General features: G+C 40.1%; 1 protein-coding gene across 1 annotated transcript in view; it reads left to right on the forward strand.

The window, feature by feature from the left end:
- The window catches only part of SLC4A7 (solute carrier family 4 member 7), a 102,839-nt gene that overhangs the window by 4,545 nt on the left and 76,204 nt on the right, over positions 1-22,090 (forward strand). The window lies entirely within an intron of this gene.

Here is a 22,090-nt window from a genome sequence, read left to right on the forward strand (position 1 = left end):
ATGTAAGTAGCATCAGTACAATAAAACAAAGTTTTACAGGATTGACCACTTCCTATCTTTCTGCGTATCTTGTATGATTTACTGTTTTAGAAATTAGATAGTGGAAAGTGTTCTTTTCTGTGATAATTGACTTTCTTATTTGACATGTGGCTTTTGTGATGGTATGTCAAATGAGAAGTCTCTGAAGAATATTATGCTGGTACATATACATTTTTTTCCTGTCAACATAGTAAGCTTGAACCAGTGTTTTCCCTTTATGGTTGGACAAGGGTAACTGAGGGTATGTTTGTACTGCATAACTGAGGACTGTGCAGGAAACTCTCCTCCCCCACGAGTTCGTGGCATCTGGCTGAACACATGCTCTCCACAAGTTAAAGCAATACAGTTATGCTGGTGTGGCAGTGCCCTGGGTAAATAGCCCTGATGAGAGAGGATTTTACTAGCTTGACAGAACTTGAATCTATACTTTTGAGAGACAGTCTGCTTTTCTGTATTGAGCTGTTTGGGTTAGGGTGCATACCTCGTACAACTTGCACCATGCAGTGAGCTGAGCATGTCTCTGGTGACCTCTGGATATAAGTATGGTAAGCTGCTATTAAGTGTATGTGCTGGCAGTCTTTTTGAGTTCTTAAAAAGTTACCCTGGCCATCAAAAACCTGATGTGTTACTTGAGAACTTTCGTTAGGCTTCACTGTAGTAGTTTTATTTGCTGTCCAAAATGAGCTGTAGGATGTACTGAGTTGAGTAGTTCTTGCCTTATATCCACGTGATAGATCTGTTTCTGTACGTGACTTCTGACATGTCACCGTGATTGTTCTTGGCTTTTGAATATTGATATCCTTTACACAAGGATATCTGTTACACAAGATCTTTAGTGGCCCTGAAGTAGTACTTAGTAAATAGAACTGCTCTCTAACTAATGAGTGATAAAATATAGAGTATGACTTGAACTTAGCCAGCAAAGGTCTCCAAAGAATACTGTCAGGTTTTTGGTATAGTACATTCTGGAATGATAAAGGTTAGGGACACTTCAGATTTTTTGCTAAAATTAAGATATCTGTCTAGATAATGTTTTGAAATAGTGATATGAATAGTGAGATTCAAATGAGACTTTTGTAAATAAGCAGGTGGAGAAGAGCACCACAAACTACTTAATCCTCTAGATCAGTAAATGTCTGAATGCAAAAATGAGACTATTGATTCTTCCACAGATGATCTTACAATGTTCTTAAATATGTATTTTTAAATTTACATTTGCACGATTAGCAGTAGGTGAAAATATTACATTATTTTAAATGCAAATGTTGCGCTTTTTTAAAAAAGTCAGTCCTGACAGCTCAGAATCTCCTTTTTGTGTTACTGAGAATAAACATCAGTTATGCAAGCATCCCAAATCTACCTTGCCAGCATACCTCAGTGGTTATTAGAAGGGATTATCTGTGTAACAGTCTGTGTTTGGCACCCTCTGAGTTCCTTGTTTCACTGGGAGTTAAATTTGCTGCAGTAGAGAGAGCACGTCATGACAAAGGAAATGTATATTTTCACCAGTAGATGGAGCTATTTTAGTTACATATCAGCATGTCTATTGATGTTTTTGCAAACTTTGTTTCTTAGAGTCTTTTCAGTCATTTTGTCTTTAGAGTATAGTTCATATATATTTTATAATTTCTTTATCTACAGAGAAGTCTAAATGTTTAATTCTTCCAATAACAATGCCAGGATTGTACAGCAAGAAGGCTATTCTGTTTTCGTAAATGTGCAAAAAAGAGTGAATGCTTGTGCTTTCTGGGAATTACAGTTATCTCTGTAAATTGTCCAGTGTCATGTGAGTAGGGTTCTACAGCCTTTGTACACCTCTTGTTGCCTGAAGTAATGTTGTGGAATATTGATCTGTAGTCTGTATCTGACAGTTGGGATGCTCTTGTGACCTTCTGCCCCAGAAAGGCTGTTAGCTTGAACTGAGATTTTGTTTTTCCTGCCTCAGTGCCTTAAGCTAAATTGGCTCAAAGCTATGTAATGGAATGGTTGTCCTATTTGGGTATACTGGCACAAGTTGTTTTATTTCAGCAATGCTGGAGTGCTTCATAACCTTGAAACACCCCTGGCTTATTAATTCTAGCAAGTCCTATTTTAGCAGACGTATTTGCAGTGCTGTACTTGCTGTATCGTCTTGTATACCTCTTCAGCATCCACTTTTCTAAAAGGTATATTTATATTTTTCTTAAAGTTTGACTCTTCGCCCCTGCGTTTGTACTTACTAATGTACCTGATAGACCTTCCCTTTCCCCACCCTTTCACATATTTGGCACTGAAGATTATTTTTGCTGAACATAAGGTCCTAATTCAAGTTGACGTTACTCAGATCCTTATTTTGATCTATCTCTATATGGTATTTTGTGAGGTATATGTTTGTCGTTGTCTTCCCCAGATTCCTGCTGTGAGAGATTTTGACATTTCTTGTGACTCAGTTTTTGATTTTTTTTGTCTACTTATACAATCTCATTGGAAGTTTCAATTTTCTACAAATGATACAGAATGAGCACTGATATTTTTCATAAGATGTAGTTGTGCTGGAAGGCATCTGGACTTGTTGGCAGTATGGCTAAGACAGTATCCTGAAATACCAAAATATTTTTAAACTTAAAAACAGACTTGAAGTTTTTTTTTATCTAAAAGAGAGTCTTAAGTAGAAGTTTCCAGATTGGGCACCTGTTGTCAAGCCGTTGCCCCATTTTAACATGATTTCTGGAGTCTGCCTCCAAACAAACTGGAGCTTCCTGTGAATGAGGCATGTGGGCAGAGGCTGCAGAGAGGAAGTAGGAATTACTTAGAGCAGCATCCCCCATCCCCCCATCATCTAATGTATGTTGGAGTTCTGCTGTTCGACCTTCTACTTTGTCCTCTGTTACTGTTTATTCTACAGTACTGGGGAACTGTTAGCTGAGGTGTGCTCTTAGGTTGGGAGAACTGAGGACTCGCATGAAAACTTGGCTGTTCTTTGGGTATGATGTTTTCACTACGGGGGGCACGTGCATATTAAGAGTGTGTATGTGGACAGCATGTCTTGAAAAACTGTGCTTCTCTAAAGTGAAGATTTCCTCCCCCTGCCCCCACCCCTGCTCATTGTTGCACTAGACTGATTCCTCTGCATTTTCCATGACTAATGTCTACTAAATATATGCTGGCTGTGTCTTGACTGGGATCTATTTTGGGGATGAAGAAAAAGACGGCTAAGTGACTTTAAATACCTAGGTTATGGCAAGGGTAATGATTCCAATTATTCCTTACTAGAAAAAGCTAAGAATTTGCTTCAACGAAAAGTGCCTCTTCTGAACACCATGAGCTGTTTCACTAACAGAGTATAATCAGAAGATTAGAGAATCTCTGATCAGGCTGTCTTGTTGTTACCAAAGAACAGAAAGAGGTTAAAACAAACCTGTGTTCATAGAGGTGTTGTAATAGAATCTCATTTGGTGTCCACTTCTGGAATGTCATTGCTTCTCAGTGCAAAAATTCTGTTGCCGTGTCAAGAGATTCAGGCTGCCGTGTTCTGGATCTCAAAAGTAATGCTAAGTGGAAGTGCGTGTGATTTCTTTCTTTTAGACAGGGTTATGAGTAAGCTAGTACAGCTAGTAAATCATGTTTATTGCTAACTGACCAGGCTTCAAGTTCACATTTAGAAGCCCCGATTCTTCAGATTTTCTCTTAAGTTTGTAAGAAAAGGATGTATAGCAGATGCTAATGTGCACAGCACCTTGTTGTACGAAGACCTGTTTTCTGTTTCTGTTGTATAACTTCAGTTTTAAAGGAAAAATTTAAAATGTGTTTTCTCCCCTTCGTACTGCCCTTCATATCCATTGTTAGTTTCAACTCCAGCAGAACTTTAGTTTATCTAACTCCACCCCTGCACGATTAGATAATGTCTGTATATTCCTCCCACCCCTGCTTCTATCTTCCATGCACTCTTTTGCATTTGAGCTCAGGCACAGGTTCCCTTTTCTTTCACGATGGTCCATTGTCAGGCCTGCTTGAATTCCTGCATGCAGGAATGGTCCCTCTTGTGCTTTGATGAGGCTGACCTTGAAGATCAGCCAGCTCTCACAGGCTTTCCCTTCATCTTCCATGAGATTCTACCAAGAAGATCCCTGAACAAGCTGAAATCTGCTCTCCTGAAGTGCCGTGTTGTAACTGTATGTACTGGGTCTTGGACCGTACACTGTACTATTTGTCTTTCTCACTTCTCTCAGGACTTTAAACTCCACAATTTTATGGTTGCTGCAGCCAAGGCTGCTCTTGATTTCCCCATCTCTGTTTTGTCCTTGTTTGTGAGCAGCAGGTCCAGCAGGGCATCTTCGCTAGTTGGCTCATTGATCACTTGCTCCAAGAAATTGTTTTCAACAATTGTTTTCTCCTGGAGTGCTTGTACTTGGCTGCACCCTACCAGCTGATACCAGTGGTTTTAGGCCCCAATGTGTACCGGGGCCTGCAATCGTGAAGCTTCCTCCAGCTTTCGGATGAAGGCTGCTTCTACTTCCCCTTCTTGATCAGGAGGTCTGTAGCAGGCACCTACCACCAAGTCACCCATGTTGGACTGTTCTCTGATACTTACCCGTAAGATCTTGACTGTCTTGTCACCTGTTCCAGCAAAGCAGGGTGTGTTGCAGCCAGCCCTTTGCATGGATTCAAATCCATGTTCTTTAACTTCCAGCCTGGTTTTTCTCAAGAGCTTGTATCCATCCGTTGCAGCACTCCAGCCATGTGAGCTGTCCCACCACTGTCACGCTGTGAGGTTATAGCTTTGGAACCATACACAGACTTAAGTCCTCCTGTTACTTTCCATGCTGTGTGCACTTGCGTCCAAGCTCTTAAGATGGGCCCCCCAGACATGCCTCTTTCATAAGGGGAGTGTGAGAGCCTTCTGTCATGTGTTCCCCATGTCTTCACTTCTCCAAGTGTGACAACCTTTCTGCACCATGACTAGTTTAAAGTCTTATTCACAAGCTTAATGCGCCTGGTGGCAAAGATACTCTTACCACGCTTTGTCAGATGGATCCTTGTTCCTGAAAGAGGTTACTGTGGTCACAGCAGTAAGAGCTCTGCTAATAACCACATATTTTGCTTCTTGCTGGAGAGACTCTGAAACACCACCTGGGCCTCTTCACTCTTGCCCACAGTGCTCGGTAGTCACTCTTGATTTGCTCAGTATTTGCTTTTTGGAAGTGTCTCTGGTGTCCATATGGATAAGCAGGATAATGGAATAGTTTGAGGATTGGATGAGCCTCAGTCTTCCCAAAACATTATTCAGCAAGCAGCAGACCTCCCAGGACCTCCTGCTTATCTTCCCTGTTGTGTGGTGTGTTCATTCCTGCCTGCAGCTCTCATCTGGCCACTCAGCACCTTGAAGACAGCACACTGCCCACAGACGAGGCCTCAGCTATCAACAGCACCAGGCAGGAGCAGCAGGTGCTCCCTCTAGCCTAACACCTGGATGGTGACATCCTCCCTCTGCAGTTCTCAGAGTTGGGATCTCTGATGTGCGAGGGACAGTTGCTTCGACTGGTGTTGGAGACTTCACCCTGTGTAGCATGTTGCACAATCTTGAATGGTGTTTCATCACCCTTTTTAGCTTTGTTGTGTGAACTGCTGCTGACATGTTAGCTGCCTCTGGCTGAGCCCTGGGAGGTGTGCTGTGCCCGTGTTTATGTTGTTAAGCTATTTACCATCTAGTTCTGTTCACAATAGAGATTTAAAGCACACATTTATGTGAATGTTTTGTTCTACTTGCAGTTGGTTTCTGATAGACACGTTACATCGATATTATCTTAACAACTCCAGTATTGCGAACTTAGTTGTAATGACTGCTCTTTCTGCAAGGCAGTTATTAATTAATAATAATCATTAATGTTTTTAGTTGGCTGGTGCTGTTGCGTTGGCTGATGATGTTGCATAACTTCTTGGCTTCTTAGCTTGGAGGGACCAAGAACAACAGATTTTCACGTTCATGTTTCACTAGTTCATGTACGTGTAATGATGTACATCTCTTTCCCTTACCTTGAAATACTTAATGAGATATTTATTAAATGCTGTTATATAGAGGGGAGACAATTCTGCAATATTGGAGATGCTTTGGTTGAAAACCCTGAATTTCCTTCTCTTTTTCTCTGTGATACCTGTAAATGTAATTTGTTATAGGTGGAAACACTGCAGCTTCGGTCTATGTTCTAGGAATTACTTTCTTCACCTCTGTCTCTTATAGGAGGGTTTTAACTGAATAATGCTACTGGTGCTTACTAGTGCTAGATAAAACTAGGGTATCTTCTAGTTGCCCCCTAGGAAGAAGGAATTCTTCTGTGGGTTCTCTAAATCGTGAAGTCAGAGGGCTGGTGGCAAGCTTTTTAATTAGTACTCTAAACAGTAAGGTAGGATTATTTAGACTACTGTCAGATTTATTGCCTCTTTGTCTCTATTTATAAAAAAAGCTATTGGAAAGATTGTATTTAAACTACTGCTTGTTTTAGGCTAGTGATTTTTTAGTGGTGTTTTTTTTTTTTTTTTCCTTTGGCTTGTGCAGCACTATTGTGAGGATATACTATTACGTAAGTGCATGCATTTCTTTAACATGTCAGACATACTTCCAGGCAGACTTCTTGTGCGAAAAAGGAAATGAGAAACTTCTTAGTGAATAGCCACAGTTGTGTTACTGTTGGTGGTAAATTCTTCATTTTTGTTTGTCAAATGACTACACCCTACCAGCCATGCATTTTAAAACGGTTTATATAAAAGGAAACAGCATCTGATAATTATTATGACTCATTTAAGGAAGTGATAAAACCGAAGTCTAGCAAAGATACTTCCCTTTTTCAGCTTGATTTTTATTAACATTGCTGCAGTTGCCTGCCACTGAGAGACATCAGAAAGAAAATTAAGGAGGCAAATACTCTTGCAATTAAGATTTGGTTGAATTGCAGATAGTTAGATAATGATAGGATGGAGAGACATGTTTTGGCTTATAAATGAAGTGTGCAAAACCAGTTATTGCACAGTTTTAATTTTTAAATTGTAAATACAAGCAAGTTTATTAAAGCTTTTCTAACTGATTTTTGTGGAAATTCTTGAGTTTTGAAAACTGCTGATGTATGCCGATCAAAAAAGGAAGAACATTAACCAGGTTTTTTTGTTGTTGTTGGCATCAGTATTGCCATCCATTACCTGCCTTAACTGCTGATACTATATAAAATCCTTGCATTTACTTTACATTTTTTAGAAATGTAACCGGAGTTTATTTTCAGCATATTTTGTAAGTACTTTGCTAGATTGACTTTGCTTGCTTTTACTGAAATACGTAACTGTATATGCTTCTGTGCATGGTAAGGATAAATATTCTTGGGTCTTGTTTTATACCCGGGTGCTCTAAGTAGAGCTTTAGCTGAGGAAGACCAGCTTATTGAGAAGTTGAGAGGATTTTTCTTTAAAGTCAATAGAACGAACATTTATTTTTAAACTAAGTAAAATTATAGAGAACAGGGGACCCAAAAAAGATTAAATATCTGATCCCTAAGAAAGAGAACAAATTAAATAGGTGTAGGATGCTAGTTTAATTATTTTTTGTAATGGAACAGCTGTTAACCAAATGATTTTGCTTGACATGATTAAAAAACTACTTGTCAAACAAAACATTTTGTTTGACATGATTAAATGTATTTAAATTATGGTCCATTTGTAGACAAAAGTTCCAATTGTTTGTAACTTGTGTATAGTGCAGATGAGCTTGGTAGGTAGCCTGCTGGCTTATAGTTAAGGAAGATGGCCATATTCTATTGAGTGAAGTCAAATAGTAGTAGTCTAGTCTGAGGCTTTTAATTCTTGAGCATAAGTTGCCTTTGCTATGAGGAAGACACAAATGAAGGGCAAAATATAAATAGGGAACTGAAGAGATTTGATATGTCCAAGGGCAAAGAATATTCCTACTGCTTGTATTCTGAGCATTGAATGAACAGAACCTTTTGGAAAGACAGGCAAATGAGAAAGTTCAGTGTGGTTTTCCCATTGGTGATGAGGCCAATTTACTGTAAGCCATTTGGTATATGGGTTTGCAGCTAATCCTAATACAGCAAATAACTTGGAATATGCTGCTTTGTTAAATAAGGTGACTAATTTCTTGCTGTCACATTCAGTGGTTTGTTCTATGACTGGGTATTTACTGTGTTTGCGTTTATGGTAGCCCAGGCTGGGTGTCTGACAATTATAAACTTCCGGATCCTGGAGGCAATATAAAGGTGAGATTTGCATGTTAAAACAGTAGTTCTCAAACCAGATGTACTTTTCCAGATCATACTCCACATGCTTCAATGTGTACAAGAGGTGTGCACTTACCTTCTAGTCCACATATGTCAACTCTATAGCCGTGTTTCTTTGGGGAATGGGCAGGGGAGTAGATCTACACTTCAAAAACTGTATTGTGGATTAATGCATTGACAAATAATTAAATTCAGCTTCCTGACAAAAGGCTTATTTTTCTTTGGCTATCCTTGGAAGAAATCTGTAGGGCTTGATGATCACTGGTTAGAATATTAAGTTTCAAGCAGCTAAGGCTGTAGTCTTATCTGTTGCTGTAAGAGGTTGCTGCAGGATACTCTGAGTTGGAATTTCCACTGGAGCATATTTTGAGTAAAGTCACAAGTGTCTACTTCCAGGTACTGGGGAAGGTCATTGCCAAAGGTGAACTGGGTGGCAGTGAAGGCACCAGGGAACCAGGAAAATGTGTATTTGTTTTCAGAAGTATCTTCTAGAGAATGGAGGCAGCATTGCCAGACAGAGGTTTAAGTTTGTTTTAGAGGCTGCAGAGGTGTCAAGAACTGAGGAGAGACCCAGACAAGGGGGTGTCAGAGCTGGGAATGGTGCAGTGGAAGCTGTTAAGAGCCCAAGGGGTTTTGAGGCTGCACAAGGCAGTGGAGCTGAGTACTTGCAGAAGTGACAGAAAGGGTATCTGTGTCTGTATGCATGCTTTTTTCTAGAAATGTAGTGTAAGTATACAACATGCATGAGCTGCTACTTACTCCTGAAGAATATATACCTCCAAGATGGTGTATTGGCTTCTGTGTTGTGACTTGCATTACTGCTATTTCTTGTCGAGCTCAGAGGATCAATTGTAAGTTTGTGGTGATAACATCACAGGCCTGTAAACAGTTTAATGTATTATGGCCACATTATGATATGGAGAACCTGTTTCTTGCTTCAGTTGTCTCATGGTGTAAAACAGGCTCTTGGGCAAAGACAGAAGAAAATTTCCCCTCCTGTCTTAAGGGTTACTAAAAAAAAGCCAAATTCCATAAACGGATACAATATGCTGTACAATCTAACGGTACCTGAGCAATGGCTCTTTATTGGTGAATGGATTGTTCATGTGTATGTGTGTATTCATCTTTAAGATGTACTAAATCTGAATGGAAGAAGGTGTGTATTGTTGCAGGAAAGTAAAGGATGGACATAATCTTAAATTTGAGATCTGGTCTCTTGTAGACCTGTATATCAAAATAACTTTGTGTTGTGCAAGTCTAATAACAGATAATTGATAAACATATTTTAAGTCCACTAGTATTCCTGAAGTGAAGTGTAGCATGGAAAAGAGAAGAATAATCTGGTAGCTGCTTTCAACCTCCTCTTGTTTATATAGGAATCATTAAGATAATGATCAAAAAAGTGGCTGCTTGTGAGAAGTGATGTGGGGCAAAGAGGAGCTTGGTGGTGTCCTCTAGGCCCTGTGGCCAAGGTAATTCTCAAGAATTCCGTGGGAAGTTCATCTGTAACAGCAACAGAGGTGAGTTTTAGATATGCCTTCACAAGGCTGCTGTTCTCCCCTTTCCCCTTTTATTTTGGTTTCCAACTTTTTGTTGTAAAGTATCCAATGCTTTGCTTTGTTAGAAGGAGCTTTGCCTGACTCTTATCCTTAACCTCATCTGTTGATAGATGTCCTCAAAGGAATTGGACTGTGCTCTGTTAAGTGTGAGCAGAGTCTGTATTTCTGTGATGTAGAAAGATTCCCATGGGATGTCTCCTATAAAAAACGTGTTTTGCGACTCTGAAAAATTGGTGTGCTTTCTCCACATACCTGCAAAGATTGTACTGCAGCATTGGAGAGAAGTTTCTCTTGGTGACTCTAGACAAGTGCCCCTTTGTTAAAGTGTGAAAGAGAGCATTTGCAACTCTACAATACTTCTGTGTTTCATGTGCTGCTTTGTATATAACTAAATACTGAGTTGTTTCAAAGTAGTGTGATGTCACCTTTCCTCATGTTATTGTGCTAGTATATCTCAACTTTGCATGAATTGCTAAGTTCTAAGTGAAGTGTGTTCCTTGTTCCTTTTGATGAATGTAACTTTAAAGTGTGGCTTCTCTTCAATAGTTAGGCAGAGACTCACAGCAGGTTTCCAGTATATTAATTCTAGGCAGGTAGTAATGAAAACTGACCCGTAAATGATGTCCAGGATGTGACACTGTTTTTTTGAAGTTTTATTCTCTCTGCCTTGTCCTATTTGTATTACTGAAGAAAGTGCTTCTGAACCCCTTAGGTCTCAAGAAAGCAGCTTTGTTAGAAGTACCACAAATTGAAGAATTTATAAAAATAATCCTGTTTTCTCTTTGATATACACAGCGATCATACTTTGAGACAGTCGTCAGCAGTGATGTCCTAATTTTGCATCACTAGTGTGGACAAGTTTTGAAACAGGTTACATGCTTCAGATTCTGTCTGATAGGTCAATAATCCTAGATCAATCCAAGTCATAGAAAATCCAAACCTAAAAACTAACTCTTTGTTGGAAGTGCAACAAAAGAATCTAAATGAGGTCATGTAGTGTTTAAGGGAGCAAAGCTCTTGATAGAGTTGATCATGGAACTCTTCACAGATGAGAAAGCTGGTCTTTAAGTATCCTCTGCTGATTATGTAAGTTAATGTGTTAAATTTACTTGTAGCAAGTAGTTGACAGAGGTCTTTATTAATGGGAATAATGGTTTATATCAAAGTTGCTCAGAGACTAGATGTAATGAAATAAATAATTGGATGTGGTCCTGTCATGCTATTCTAGACCTCACTTAAGCAGCAAACAAGTCTTTTTGTCATAGAAAGTGCCACCCAGCATACGACTATAGCACAACAGAGAAGTCTAGGATTGAGCACAGGGCAATTTGTCTTCCCTTGCAGCTGAGGGCTGAATGTGGTTTCTGATTTTAAATGCTTACTGGTGAGGTTGTTGGATTTTTTTTTTTTTGAGTCTGTTTGTTACTATAATAGAGAGAGAGCCTGTAATTCAAGGACTGCTTATAATGTGTTTGTAAAGAAGTGGTCCCTGACTGTCAAGGCGGTATAGCATGGGAGAGCTATGTTCACGGCTTCTTAGATCATGTATTGGTATTAACCTGTATGAACAGTAGCTCCTCCAGGGGCTTCATGAGTTAGAACAGATAGAATTTTCCTCTGTAGCTTCATAAATTTCCAACAGAAGCAACTTAAGCAGACGGGGTTCTTTTAAGTTGTGTCTCTACTGCTTTTTGTTCGTAAAATCTTGGTGAAGCGAATAGTGCTTGAAAAATTGTATTTGAGTCATTGCTTCAGAATTAATGTAAAATGTTAAGGATATTCAGCAGTGTAAGCACTGATGTGTCTCCATTAGACTCACAGAATCATTTAGGTTGGAAAAGACCTTTAAGATCATTGAGTCCAACTGTAAATGTTTGTGCTTGCCATTAATATGCATTATTTGACAGTTCTATTGATAACATTAGTAAAAAAGACTTGAGTCAAGTTAGTTGTCAACACCTAGAAAGCTTAGCTATGGAATATAATACTGCTTTAAAGCTGTCAATAAGTACATAGAGCTATTAAAATAGGGGAATGACTATTTAAAGAAAAATAAAAGGGGCGAGTTTCAAGAAACCATAGGTGAACTCTCTCTTCCGCTTCCCTCTTCCTCCATCAGTCTTCTTATAAAGTGTTAGACTATGAATGCTGCTAATGACATCTTTCAAACCTGCATGCCTATCGTTGTCTCCGATGCTACTTAATTCTTTTAGAGCTTTTAGAGATATGGGTTTATCTTGTAATTCAAATTAAGACCTAGAGTAGAAGTGAAGCCTGCTGATGGTTCCCAAAGTCTGGTATGGTGGTACAGTTCCCCTGTTGTGGAATGTGTTCATGATGAGACTGTTTAGGAGAGCACACATGTTTATGAATGGGTATAAGTTGCTAATAACATTACATGTTACCAAAAATCCAGTTACGTTATGGAGTTAGTCAAAAGTGGAAACAAGCTTCAAATACATAGAATAAACTTTTCTTTAGACTGCTTCCATTATTTAATTTCCTAAACAGTAAGTGTAAACATGCATTGCAGTCTTTTCAATTGCTTTTTGTTTAACATACTACTTTAACAGATTGGTATTTGAGTATGTAGCTTGATAATTTTCTTCAGTAGGAAGAGCTGGAAGAACCACAAGAATAGAAAGCATGATGATTGTGCTCTGTATTATTGTACAATAGCTTCCTTTCTGAGGTTATCGGAATTGCATGCTTTTCCCAATTACATAGCCCGTATGACTAAATTTCAAGTGTTTAATCATTACGACCTCAGTGGTCTGAAAAAAGTAAGTTATCTTCACTCATTCACAACTTGTCCATGAGGGAAAATTTGGGGTTTATAGCAGCATCAGCGTGTACAAGTGATTTTTTGAAGTGGACTGCTCTCAGGTTCCCCCTAGTGTCGTGGTATGAATGTTTTAATTCTGAACTGAACTACAGTTCAGTCTGTCTTTAATAGGAGAGCTTCCTTTTAGTACAGTTGTTCTGTCCCAGTGAGAAAAAGGTACCTTATCCTTTTTTTGAGCCCTGTCAATGCACAGAGACCTCAGACAACATAAATAGCTTTTAGTAGACAGTTGACCTAGTTATAGATATTTCAAAATATCCATTTATTTGTCATACGCTTTGAAGTATTCTACTATATATATATATATTTTTTTTTTTAAGTAATGCTTCTGCTAGTGTTGATTTTGATAACCAGAAATGAAAACCCATTCAAATTTTCAAGATTGATCCTTTTGGAAACCTCAGTTTTTGAGGAGGTCTGTAAGAGGTTGTTAAAATCAGATATGAAATGATTACTTTTATTTAAATTAATTACATGTAGTCAAAAGCTCAGAAATATAAATTATTCTTTTCGCCCCAAATATAAATTTTTATTCAGATTTCAATAAAAAGGTACCATTTTCTACCAAAGTTTAGTGCCTTATTATCATTCAGATATGATCTCATTTGTTTAAGGTTAATGTGCAGTATAAGCCAGTTTGATTCTGTTTGTTCTCTATGTAGGAGATTTTTACAGTATGCTGTTCAGTGCCACTTTTCCAGCCTGGTTTACAGGCAGTTGATTTTTTTCTGTAGAGTCAGTCCTGTGAAGAAATGTGAGAATAATAGCAAGTATTTTGGTGGATAGGGTAATTTCTTTGTGTGTGCCCTGACTTAAGTGAAGTAACACTGGTAAAAAAGGATGAGTATGCTTATAACACATATACAATCTAGGCAAATGAGAACTTTATCATTACAAACATGGGGAGTTACCTAGAGGACAAGTATATTCAAATTCTTCCTATTTGAATATTTCTTTACATGTTGCTTTTGGCTGTAGGTGGGAGAGGTTCAATTTTACTGCTCTTAACTGTTTCTCCTGTATCTTGTAATCCATATTTTTACGTTCTCTCCTGTATCAGTCTGAGGTGGAAAACAGTTGTTTGGAATCATGAAATGATAAAAGCTTGGTTTGGTTGCTAAAAGCCTTCCAGTGAAGAAGTTCTTTCCCCCAGAAAAACCCAGTTAAACATGTAGTTATATTAATGTGTATGTGATTAAGATACCTGATTGCAGAAATTTGTTTGATATAGTAACATGTCCCCAGGGCTGTAAGCTGTAGTTGTTCCTATTTTATATGTCAGAGTAAAAGCAAGTCTTGGATTGTGTGTAGATGGCTTCTCTACAGGTTTGATAGTATCAGAAAGACATACTTGTTCTGGAGACTTGGTTTCTAAATCTCTAGAAATGTCAGGTAACTTTTTTTATTTTGCTTTCTCTATTTTCCCTTATCTCATGTTTGTAGAAAATTCCTTTGGCTGCCAGGTGCAGTTGCTGTTGTCTAGAACAGAGAACACCCTTTTTAGTAGTTGTTGACTGGTTAGAACTTGCATGCAAACTGAAATGTTAATGCTCTCTAAAGCAGAGAATTCTAAGTGTTTGTTATACAAGTCAACAAATCAAGAGTATCTAATTTGCCTGCTGCCTGTTGGATGCGTTCAATTTTTTTCACTAAATAGCCCCTCAAGTTGTAAGCTTACAAAGTAAGAGTCCTACAGCATTAGTTTTTCCTCTTCACAAGAGAAATGCCTGCATCTTTCTTAGAAGTACTGTCAAGTAGATTGTTTTTTATGTGGTTATTCACAAAAAGAAAAATTGTAATAAAGTACTAAAAAAGAAAAATCTTCCAGTAGTTGTTCTTGAGACAAAGGATGGAGTAGCTACAAAAGAGTCAGATTTTATTTTTTTGCTAATTTTTAGATCTGTCAGATCTTCCCCCTTGTGTTTTGTCAGCTGAACTTTCCTGTAAAATACATACCATGTACAATGGCATATATGAATCTGTTGTGTCAGAATCAGCGCCTTACTTTTAAACTGACTTCTAGAGCTCCTAGTCAGACACACCAAAAACATTACATTTCTTAGTACATCAGAAAATTGTCTGCTTTCTCTCTTTAAACAGAAACAAAAGGGGCTCAGCTGTATAGCTTTAAATTACGAAAGAGAAGTGGATCCCCTTTTAAATGTCCATTCAGTGATCCTTCCGAAGGATCTTAGGCTGGCTCCTAGAAGTTTAAATTTCTGACAATTTTTTGTCTAGCAACATCTTCCCTTATAAAGGTTATTTCAGACTTTTAAGATATTCTGCTGTGCTTTAGAATTTCAGGAGAAAAATGGAAGTAATTTTGGCAAGAAAGTACATGTGTTAAGATAGGGCTTCATGCTGAGGCTGAGCTGGGCTAATTAGATCCTGGTCTCTGAAGGAGAGGTGTCATTCCTGCTTTGTCCTTTTTCCTTTCCTGTAAGCTGATTCAGCTTGTGAAGGTGGCAAAAACCAAGCAAAAACCTGAAAAAACAGCCATCAAACCAAAGCAAATCTTGTTAGTTTTCTGAAAATGAATGTAAACTGAGTTATGCTCTGTGATCAGGAAAGCATCAGATCTAATGTAAGGCAAGGATGTTGTAATGTCTAGTCAAAACGTTGTGAGAAGAAGGGAAAGTGGCATGAATGGTTGGTTATCTCTCCATTTCTCCAAGCTGTTAATTTTACCCAAGCTGAGATATGAAGCCACAGCATTGAAGTGTGGCTCCACTACAGTCCAAGTCAAGTCTCTGCTAGAGTTGCCTCATGGTCCTATCCTTCCTACTCTGGGCTCACCAGTCTCACCCTCTCTGTGCACTGCCTGCGCCTCACCGGTAATGAGTGGTGGGTGGCAGAGCTGAAGTGGCAAAATACTGTCAGTGTAATTTTATTGCCGGGTTGGTTCCCTGATCCGATATGTTGTTGGTTCAGATGACTGCCAGCACTAGCACAAAAATGGGAATTGCAGCTTTATGTTACTGTCTGCCTTATTAGTAAAATACATGTGGATTGCTAGAACTCATTTTTTTGGTAGTTGTGAATTTGTCGTGGTAGAGGCTTGCTAATACGCTGGTAACTAGTTGACATTCAGCATGTAACAGTGGTAATAGTCTGACTGGTATTCATGATAAATGCAGATTTCAGATGTCTTGAAGTTATTCAGCATAACTTGGGAGATGCAATTTGTGGAATGTATGTTGTGTTAAAAACAGCTGCTGTTATCTGCAGATTAATCATGTATGTTACATTGCTTTCACGAGGAGTAACCAAGATGAGACTGAGACCAGCGCATACCACACTAACCCACTTGTCGGTAGCAGATGCTATGACCAACATTAGAGGGGCCCTGCCTCCAGCCAGGTGGAGGACAGGGACAATTGAGTTTATTGGCCTGTGTGGATTTGATGGCCTGTCACATCTGACCCCCAGGAATATAAGGCTCTAGTGGACAGTGGTGCCCAATGCACCCTAATGCCATCAAATTTTAAAGGGGCAGAACCCATTTGTCTTTCAGGAGTGACGGGGTGGGGTCTCAGCAGCTGACTGTGTTGGAGGCCTAGGTGAGTCTAACTGGAAATGAGTGGCAAAAGCACCTCATTGTGACTGGCCCAGAGCCTCCATGCATTCTTTGTATAGATTATCTCAGGAGAGAGGGTATTTTAAGGACCCAATACCAGTGGGCTTTTGGTATAGCTGCCTTGGAGACAGGAAAGCAAACAGCTGTCTGCCTTGTCCTGTCTCTCAGAAGACCATTCTGTTGTGGGATTGCTGAGGGTTGAAGAACAGCAGGTGCCAATCAATACTACAAGAGTGCACTGACGGCAATATCGCACCAGCCGAGACTCTGTAATCCCTATCTATAAACTGATTTGTTGACTAGGGAGCCAAGGAGTCATCAGCAAGACGTGCTCCCCTTTAACAGCCCCGTATGGCCAGTGCGAAAGTCTAATGGAGAGTAGAGATTGACAGTAGACTATCGTGGCCTGAATAAAGTCACGCCACTGCTGAGTGCTGCTGTGCCAGACATGTTAGAACTTCCATACGAACTGGAGTCAAAGGCAGCCAAGTCGTACGCCACGATTGATACTGCTAATGCGTTCTTCTCCATCCCTTTGGCAGCAGAGTGCAGGCCACAATTTGCTTTCACCTAGAGGGGTGTCCAATACACCTGGAATCGAGGGGTGGAAATGCAGCCCCACCATTTGACATGGACAGATCCAGACTGCACTAGAACAGGGTGGAGCCCCAGAACACCTGCAATACATCAATTTACATAATTGTATGGGGTAATAAAGCAGAAGAAGTTTTTGAGAAAGGGGAGAAAATAGTCCAAATCTTCTGAGGGCTGGTTTTGCCATAGAGCGAAATAAGGTCAAGGGACCTGCACAAGAGATCCAGTTTTTAGAAATAAAATGGCAATACGGACGTCATCGCATCCTGATGGATGTGATTAATAAAATAATAGCTATGTCCCCACTGACTAGCAAAAAGGAAACGCAAACTTTCTTCGGCATTGTGGGTTTCTGGAGAATGCGTATTCCACATTACAGTCGGATTGTAAGCCCTCTCTATTGAGTGGCCTGGAAAAAGAATGATTTTACATGAGGCCCTGAACAGTGACAAGCCTTTGAACAAACTAAATGGAAATAGTTCATGCAGTAGCCCTTGGGCTGGTTCGGGCAGGACAAGATGTTAAAAATGTGCTCTACATTGCAGATGGGGAAAATGGCCCTACCTGGAGTCTCTGGCAGAGAGCATCAGGGGGGACTCGGGGTCGACCTCTGGGGTTTTGGAGTCCGGGATATAGAGGATCTGAAGACCACTATACTCCAACCGAAAAGGAGATACTGGCACGATAAGAAGGGGTTTGAGCTGCTTTGGAGGTAATTGGTACTGAAGCACAGCTCCTCCTGGCACTGTAACTGCTGGTGCTGGGCTGGATGTTCAAAGAGCGGGTCCCCTCTACACACCATGCATCTGATGCCATATGGAGTAAGTGGATTGCACTCATCACACAATGGGCTCGAATAGGGAGCCCCAGCTGCCTGGGAGTACTGGAAGCGATTACAAATTGGCCAGAAGGCAAAGATTTTGGAATGTCACCAGAGGAAGAGGTGACATGTGCTGAAGAGGCCCCACCATATAATAAACTACTGGATAATGAGAAGTGATATGCCCTGTTTACTGATGGGTCTTGTTGCATTGTAGGGGGGAAACATCGAAGGTGGAAGGCAGCTGTGTGGAACCCCACACGATGGGTTGCAGAAGCTGCTGAAGGAGAAGGTGAATCGAGTCAGTTCGCAGAGGTGAAAGCCATCCAGCTGGCCTTGAATATCGCTGAGCGAGAAAGGTGTCCAGTGCTCTACCTCTATACTGACTCATGGATGGTGGCAGATGCGCTGTGGGGGTGGTTAAAGCAGTGGAAACGGAACAACTGGCAGCGCAGAGGCAAACCCGTCTGGGCTGCTGAATTATGGCAAGATACTGCTGCTTGGGTAGAGAATCCTGTTGTGAAAGTATGTGATGTAGATGCTCATGTACCCAAGAGTCAGGCCACTGAAGAACATCAAAACAACGAACAGGTGGATCAGGCTGCTAAAATTAAGGTGACTCAAGTGGATCTGGACTGGCAACATAAGGGTGAAAAATTTGTGGCTTGCTGGGCCCATCAGGGAAGGGTTGTAACATATAGATGGGCTCATGACTGAGGGGTGGACGGTGGTTACTACTGCACAGGTTATCCATGAATGTGAAACATGCTGTGATCAAGCAAGCCAAGCACTTAAAACTCTTTGGTATGGAGGATGATGGTTAAAATACAGATATAGGGAGGCCTGGCAGATTGATTATATCACGTTCCCACAAACTCAGCATGGCAAATGCTATGTGCTCGCAATGCTGGAAGCAGCTGCTGCGTGGTTGGAGACATGCCATGTCCCATGCCACTGCCTGAAACACTGTTCTGGGCCTTGAAAAGCAAGTCTTGTGGTGGAATGGCACCCCAGAAAGAATTGAGTCAGATAAAGGGATTAATTTCTGAAATAATCTTGTAGACGCTTGGAACACGGCATTGAGTGGTTATATCACATCCCCTCTCGTGCACCAGCTTCTGGGAAGGTTGAGTGGTACAATGGGTTGCTAAAAACTATACTGAGAGCAATGAGTGGTGAAACTTTGAAACACGGGGACACGCATTTAGCAAAAGGCACTTGGTTAGTCAATACTAGAGGATCTGCCAACCAGGCTGGCTCTGCCCAGTCAAACCTTCTATGTACTGTAGATGGAGCAAAAGCCCCTGTAGTGCACATTAAAAATGTGCTGGGGAAGACAGTCTGGGTTATTCCTGCATCAGGTAAAGGTATAAACCCATGCATGGGATTACTTTTGCCCAAGGACCTGGTGCACTTGGTAGGTAATGCAGACAGATGGAGAATTTTGATGTGTGCCTCAAGGGGATTTGATTTAGTTGAAAATAGCTGATGAATTGAACTGTATGATGTTAATTGCTAAATAACCCTGTTAACTGCATATCATCATCGTATGGTTGATACATATACTAATGGTATCACATTAACATACTATATGAACTTTGGTAGAGTCAGGACTGATTTCAGTAATTGGTGCCCAGCAGCTTCCTTGAGATTGACATCTTCAGCCCGCAGACTGTGAGCATGAACTGCGCTAGATATATCAGCTATGAGCTCCAAGTGTAGCAGAGACAACATGCAATTCCCCTGCTGTGATCAAGGTCACCCACTCCGACTGAGCCAACTCCACATCACCCCTCCTTCTTTAAAAGACTGTCATGACAGATGGAACCTGAAGTTATGGACTAAATGAACTCGCTATACATTTTGGAGGGATGGCCCATAGACTAAGGGAATGACATCTGTGTGTATACATCTAAAACAAGGAAAAGGCATGGTGATTAATTAGAATGTATTGGGAAGCATGGAACCTGAGCATAATGTAAATGGTATGGAATAAGGGGTGGATGCTGTCCTGGTTTCGACTGGGGTAGAGTTAATTTTTCTTCTTAGCAGCTGGAGTAGTGCTGTGTTTTGGATTCAGTATGGGATTTGGTGTGAGAAGAATGTTGATAATACACTGATGTTTTCAGTTGTTGCTAAGAAATCAAGGACTTTCCAACTTCCCATGTCCTGCCCATGCGCAGGTGTACCACAAGCTGGGAGGGAGCAGCGCCAGAGCACTGGACCCGAATTGGCCAGTGAAATACTCCATATCATGTAATGCCACGCTCAGTACATAAAGGAAGGTCAGCTGCGAAGGAAGGGGTTCTCTCTTGCTTCAGGGATTGCAATTGCAAGATCTTGGTATTTCAGGATCGCTAGCTGGGAATGGGCTGGGTATCAGTCAGAGTGTGGTGAGCAGTCACATTGTACATTACCCATTTGTACTTTCTGTTATTATTGTTGTTCTATTTCAATTATTAAACTGTTTTTATCTCAACCTATGAGTCTCCCTTTACCTGTCCAGTTACTTGCCCATCCCTCCCTGGTGGGGGACGGTAAGCAGCTGTGTGGTGTTTGGCTGCCAGCTGGGTTTAAATCATGACAAAGAGAAAGATGTGTAGGTGAATAATCATTCAAAAATTATAGCATTCATTAAAAGAGTATATTTTTTTTTTTAGCTGCTGTTCTTTGGTGTTCTTGTCAAGGAACTGTGGGTGTAGCTTGGTTTGGTTGTATTTGGAGAGTCTGTCCTAACTGAATAATTGGATAATTTGACTATTCTTTCTTTTTTTTTTTTTTCTTTTTTCCTCCTGATGATCTGCTGTCAAGGAAAGGCTTTTGTGTGCCTGTAACTCAAATAATGTCAGTAGAAAACAGATAATTTTATCTGCCCTATATTACGCTGCTTCGTATCTGGACTTATCAGCTGTTCACTTCCGTGCCATTATTCTAGGAAATTAATGTTTAATATTTGTACAAGTGATTGTAGATCATTTAAATATATGGCCTTGCTTAGGTGGCATTAATAGTGTTGAAACAGCCCCAGTTTATAGTTCTTGTGAACTTGCACAGTGATCTAAGGCTTATTTTGGATTAAGAAAAATTAGAATATCTCTCAAAAATGCTGCCAAAATGCCTGGAGATGAGTTTATGTAAAAGCAAGTGATGAGGGATATGTTGTGGTTGTAAAACGAGAAGCTTTGAATTTAGAAAGCATCCTCATTCTTTTGCACCCCCCTCCCCAACCCCAAACCCCCAAAATACCCCCAACCAATCAAATCACCCAAAACCCCCCTAGCCTAGTTCAGTGCCTTTTTCGTGGTGACCACATGCTCATACATGTTGAAGTGAAATTCTTGGTAGTGTTCTGTTTGAACATGGTGAACTTTTTTCATCTATCTCTACTGAGGGATGTGTTTGCGTCCAGAAATAAGTACTTTAAAACTTTACATACATCTTTTGATTTTCTGCTTCATCAGTGTATCCAAATCAGGGCTGCAGGGTGATTAATGAAGTAGTCTATACAATAGAGTACATACTAATCTCACTGTTGATGCCAATTCAGATCACAAATTTCATTGGTATCCTCTCTAGAGAATAAATACGTGGCTCTCAGGATGTGTAATTGTGTAATGTAAGGAGGGCTCAAACTAGCAATCTGTCTCATGCTCGCTCTCGGCATCCTATTGGCTTGTGACAGTTGTCCTGCAATGTGCTGAGAAACCCTAGAGTCCACTACTGGGGCAATACACCAGAGAATATATTTTTTGGGTGTTTTTGGTTTTTTGGTTGTTTTTTTTTGTTTCTTTTTCTTTTTTTGGAAACAGTTTCATGTGTACGTGTTGATACAAACTGGGGCAAGCTGAAGTGTACTGTGCAGATGTACCTCTTGGGAACTAGCTATTAGGTGGAAATTGTATCTGGTAGATACTTGTAGGCAGTCAAACTCTTGGTTTTTATGGATAATTTTAATTCATTAAACAATGAGCCACTGCCTATGAAGGTTTCTGTGTTCCCTTGCTAAGGGAATAACATTCTTAGAGGAATAGTTTAATTTATGTGTAATAGAGAACTTGTAGGAAGCTGTTCTTAATACAAGTTAGTAGGTTCCCATTTAATAAGCAGAACAAAACCATCTGTAGTGGTATTTGACATACTAACATTAAACAATTTGTGTCATACAACTCACTCCTGCATCATTTCAATCCCTTAGCACCTTGCTTTCCCTCCTGACTCCCCTGTGACATGGGCCACCCCCCCCACACCCCACCCCATCCAAAATAAAAGCTAATTTAGAAGTATTGTCTTATTGTCTCATGGGTAGGTATTTCTTGTTTATATTCTTTTCTAAAGAGAGGTGCTTTTGAGTTTGATAGATGCTATCCCTTCAGATACATGAAAAAAGTGGCAGTGAAC

The sequence above is a fragment of the Strix uralensis genome, chromosome 1 (genome assembly GCF_047716275.1).
Source record: "Strix uralensis isolate ZFMK-TIS-50842 chromosome 1, bStrUra1, whole genome shotgun sequence".
NCBI lineage: Eukaryota > Metazoa > Chordata > Aves > Strigiformes > Strigidae > Strix > Strix uralensis.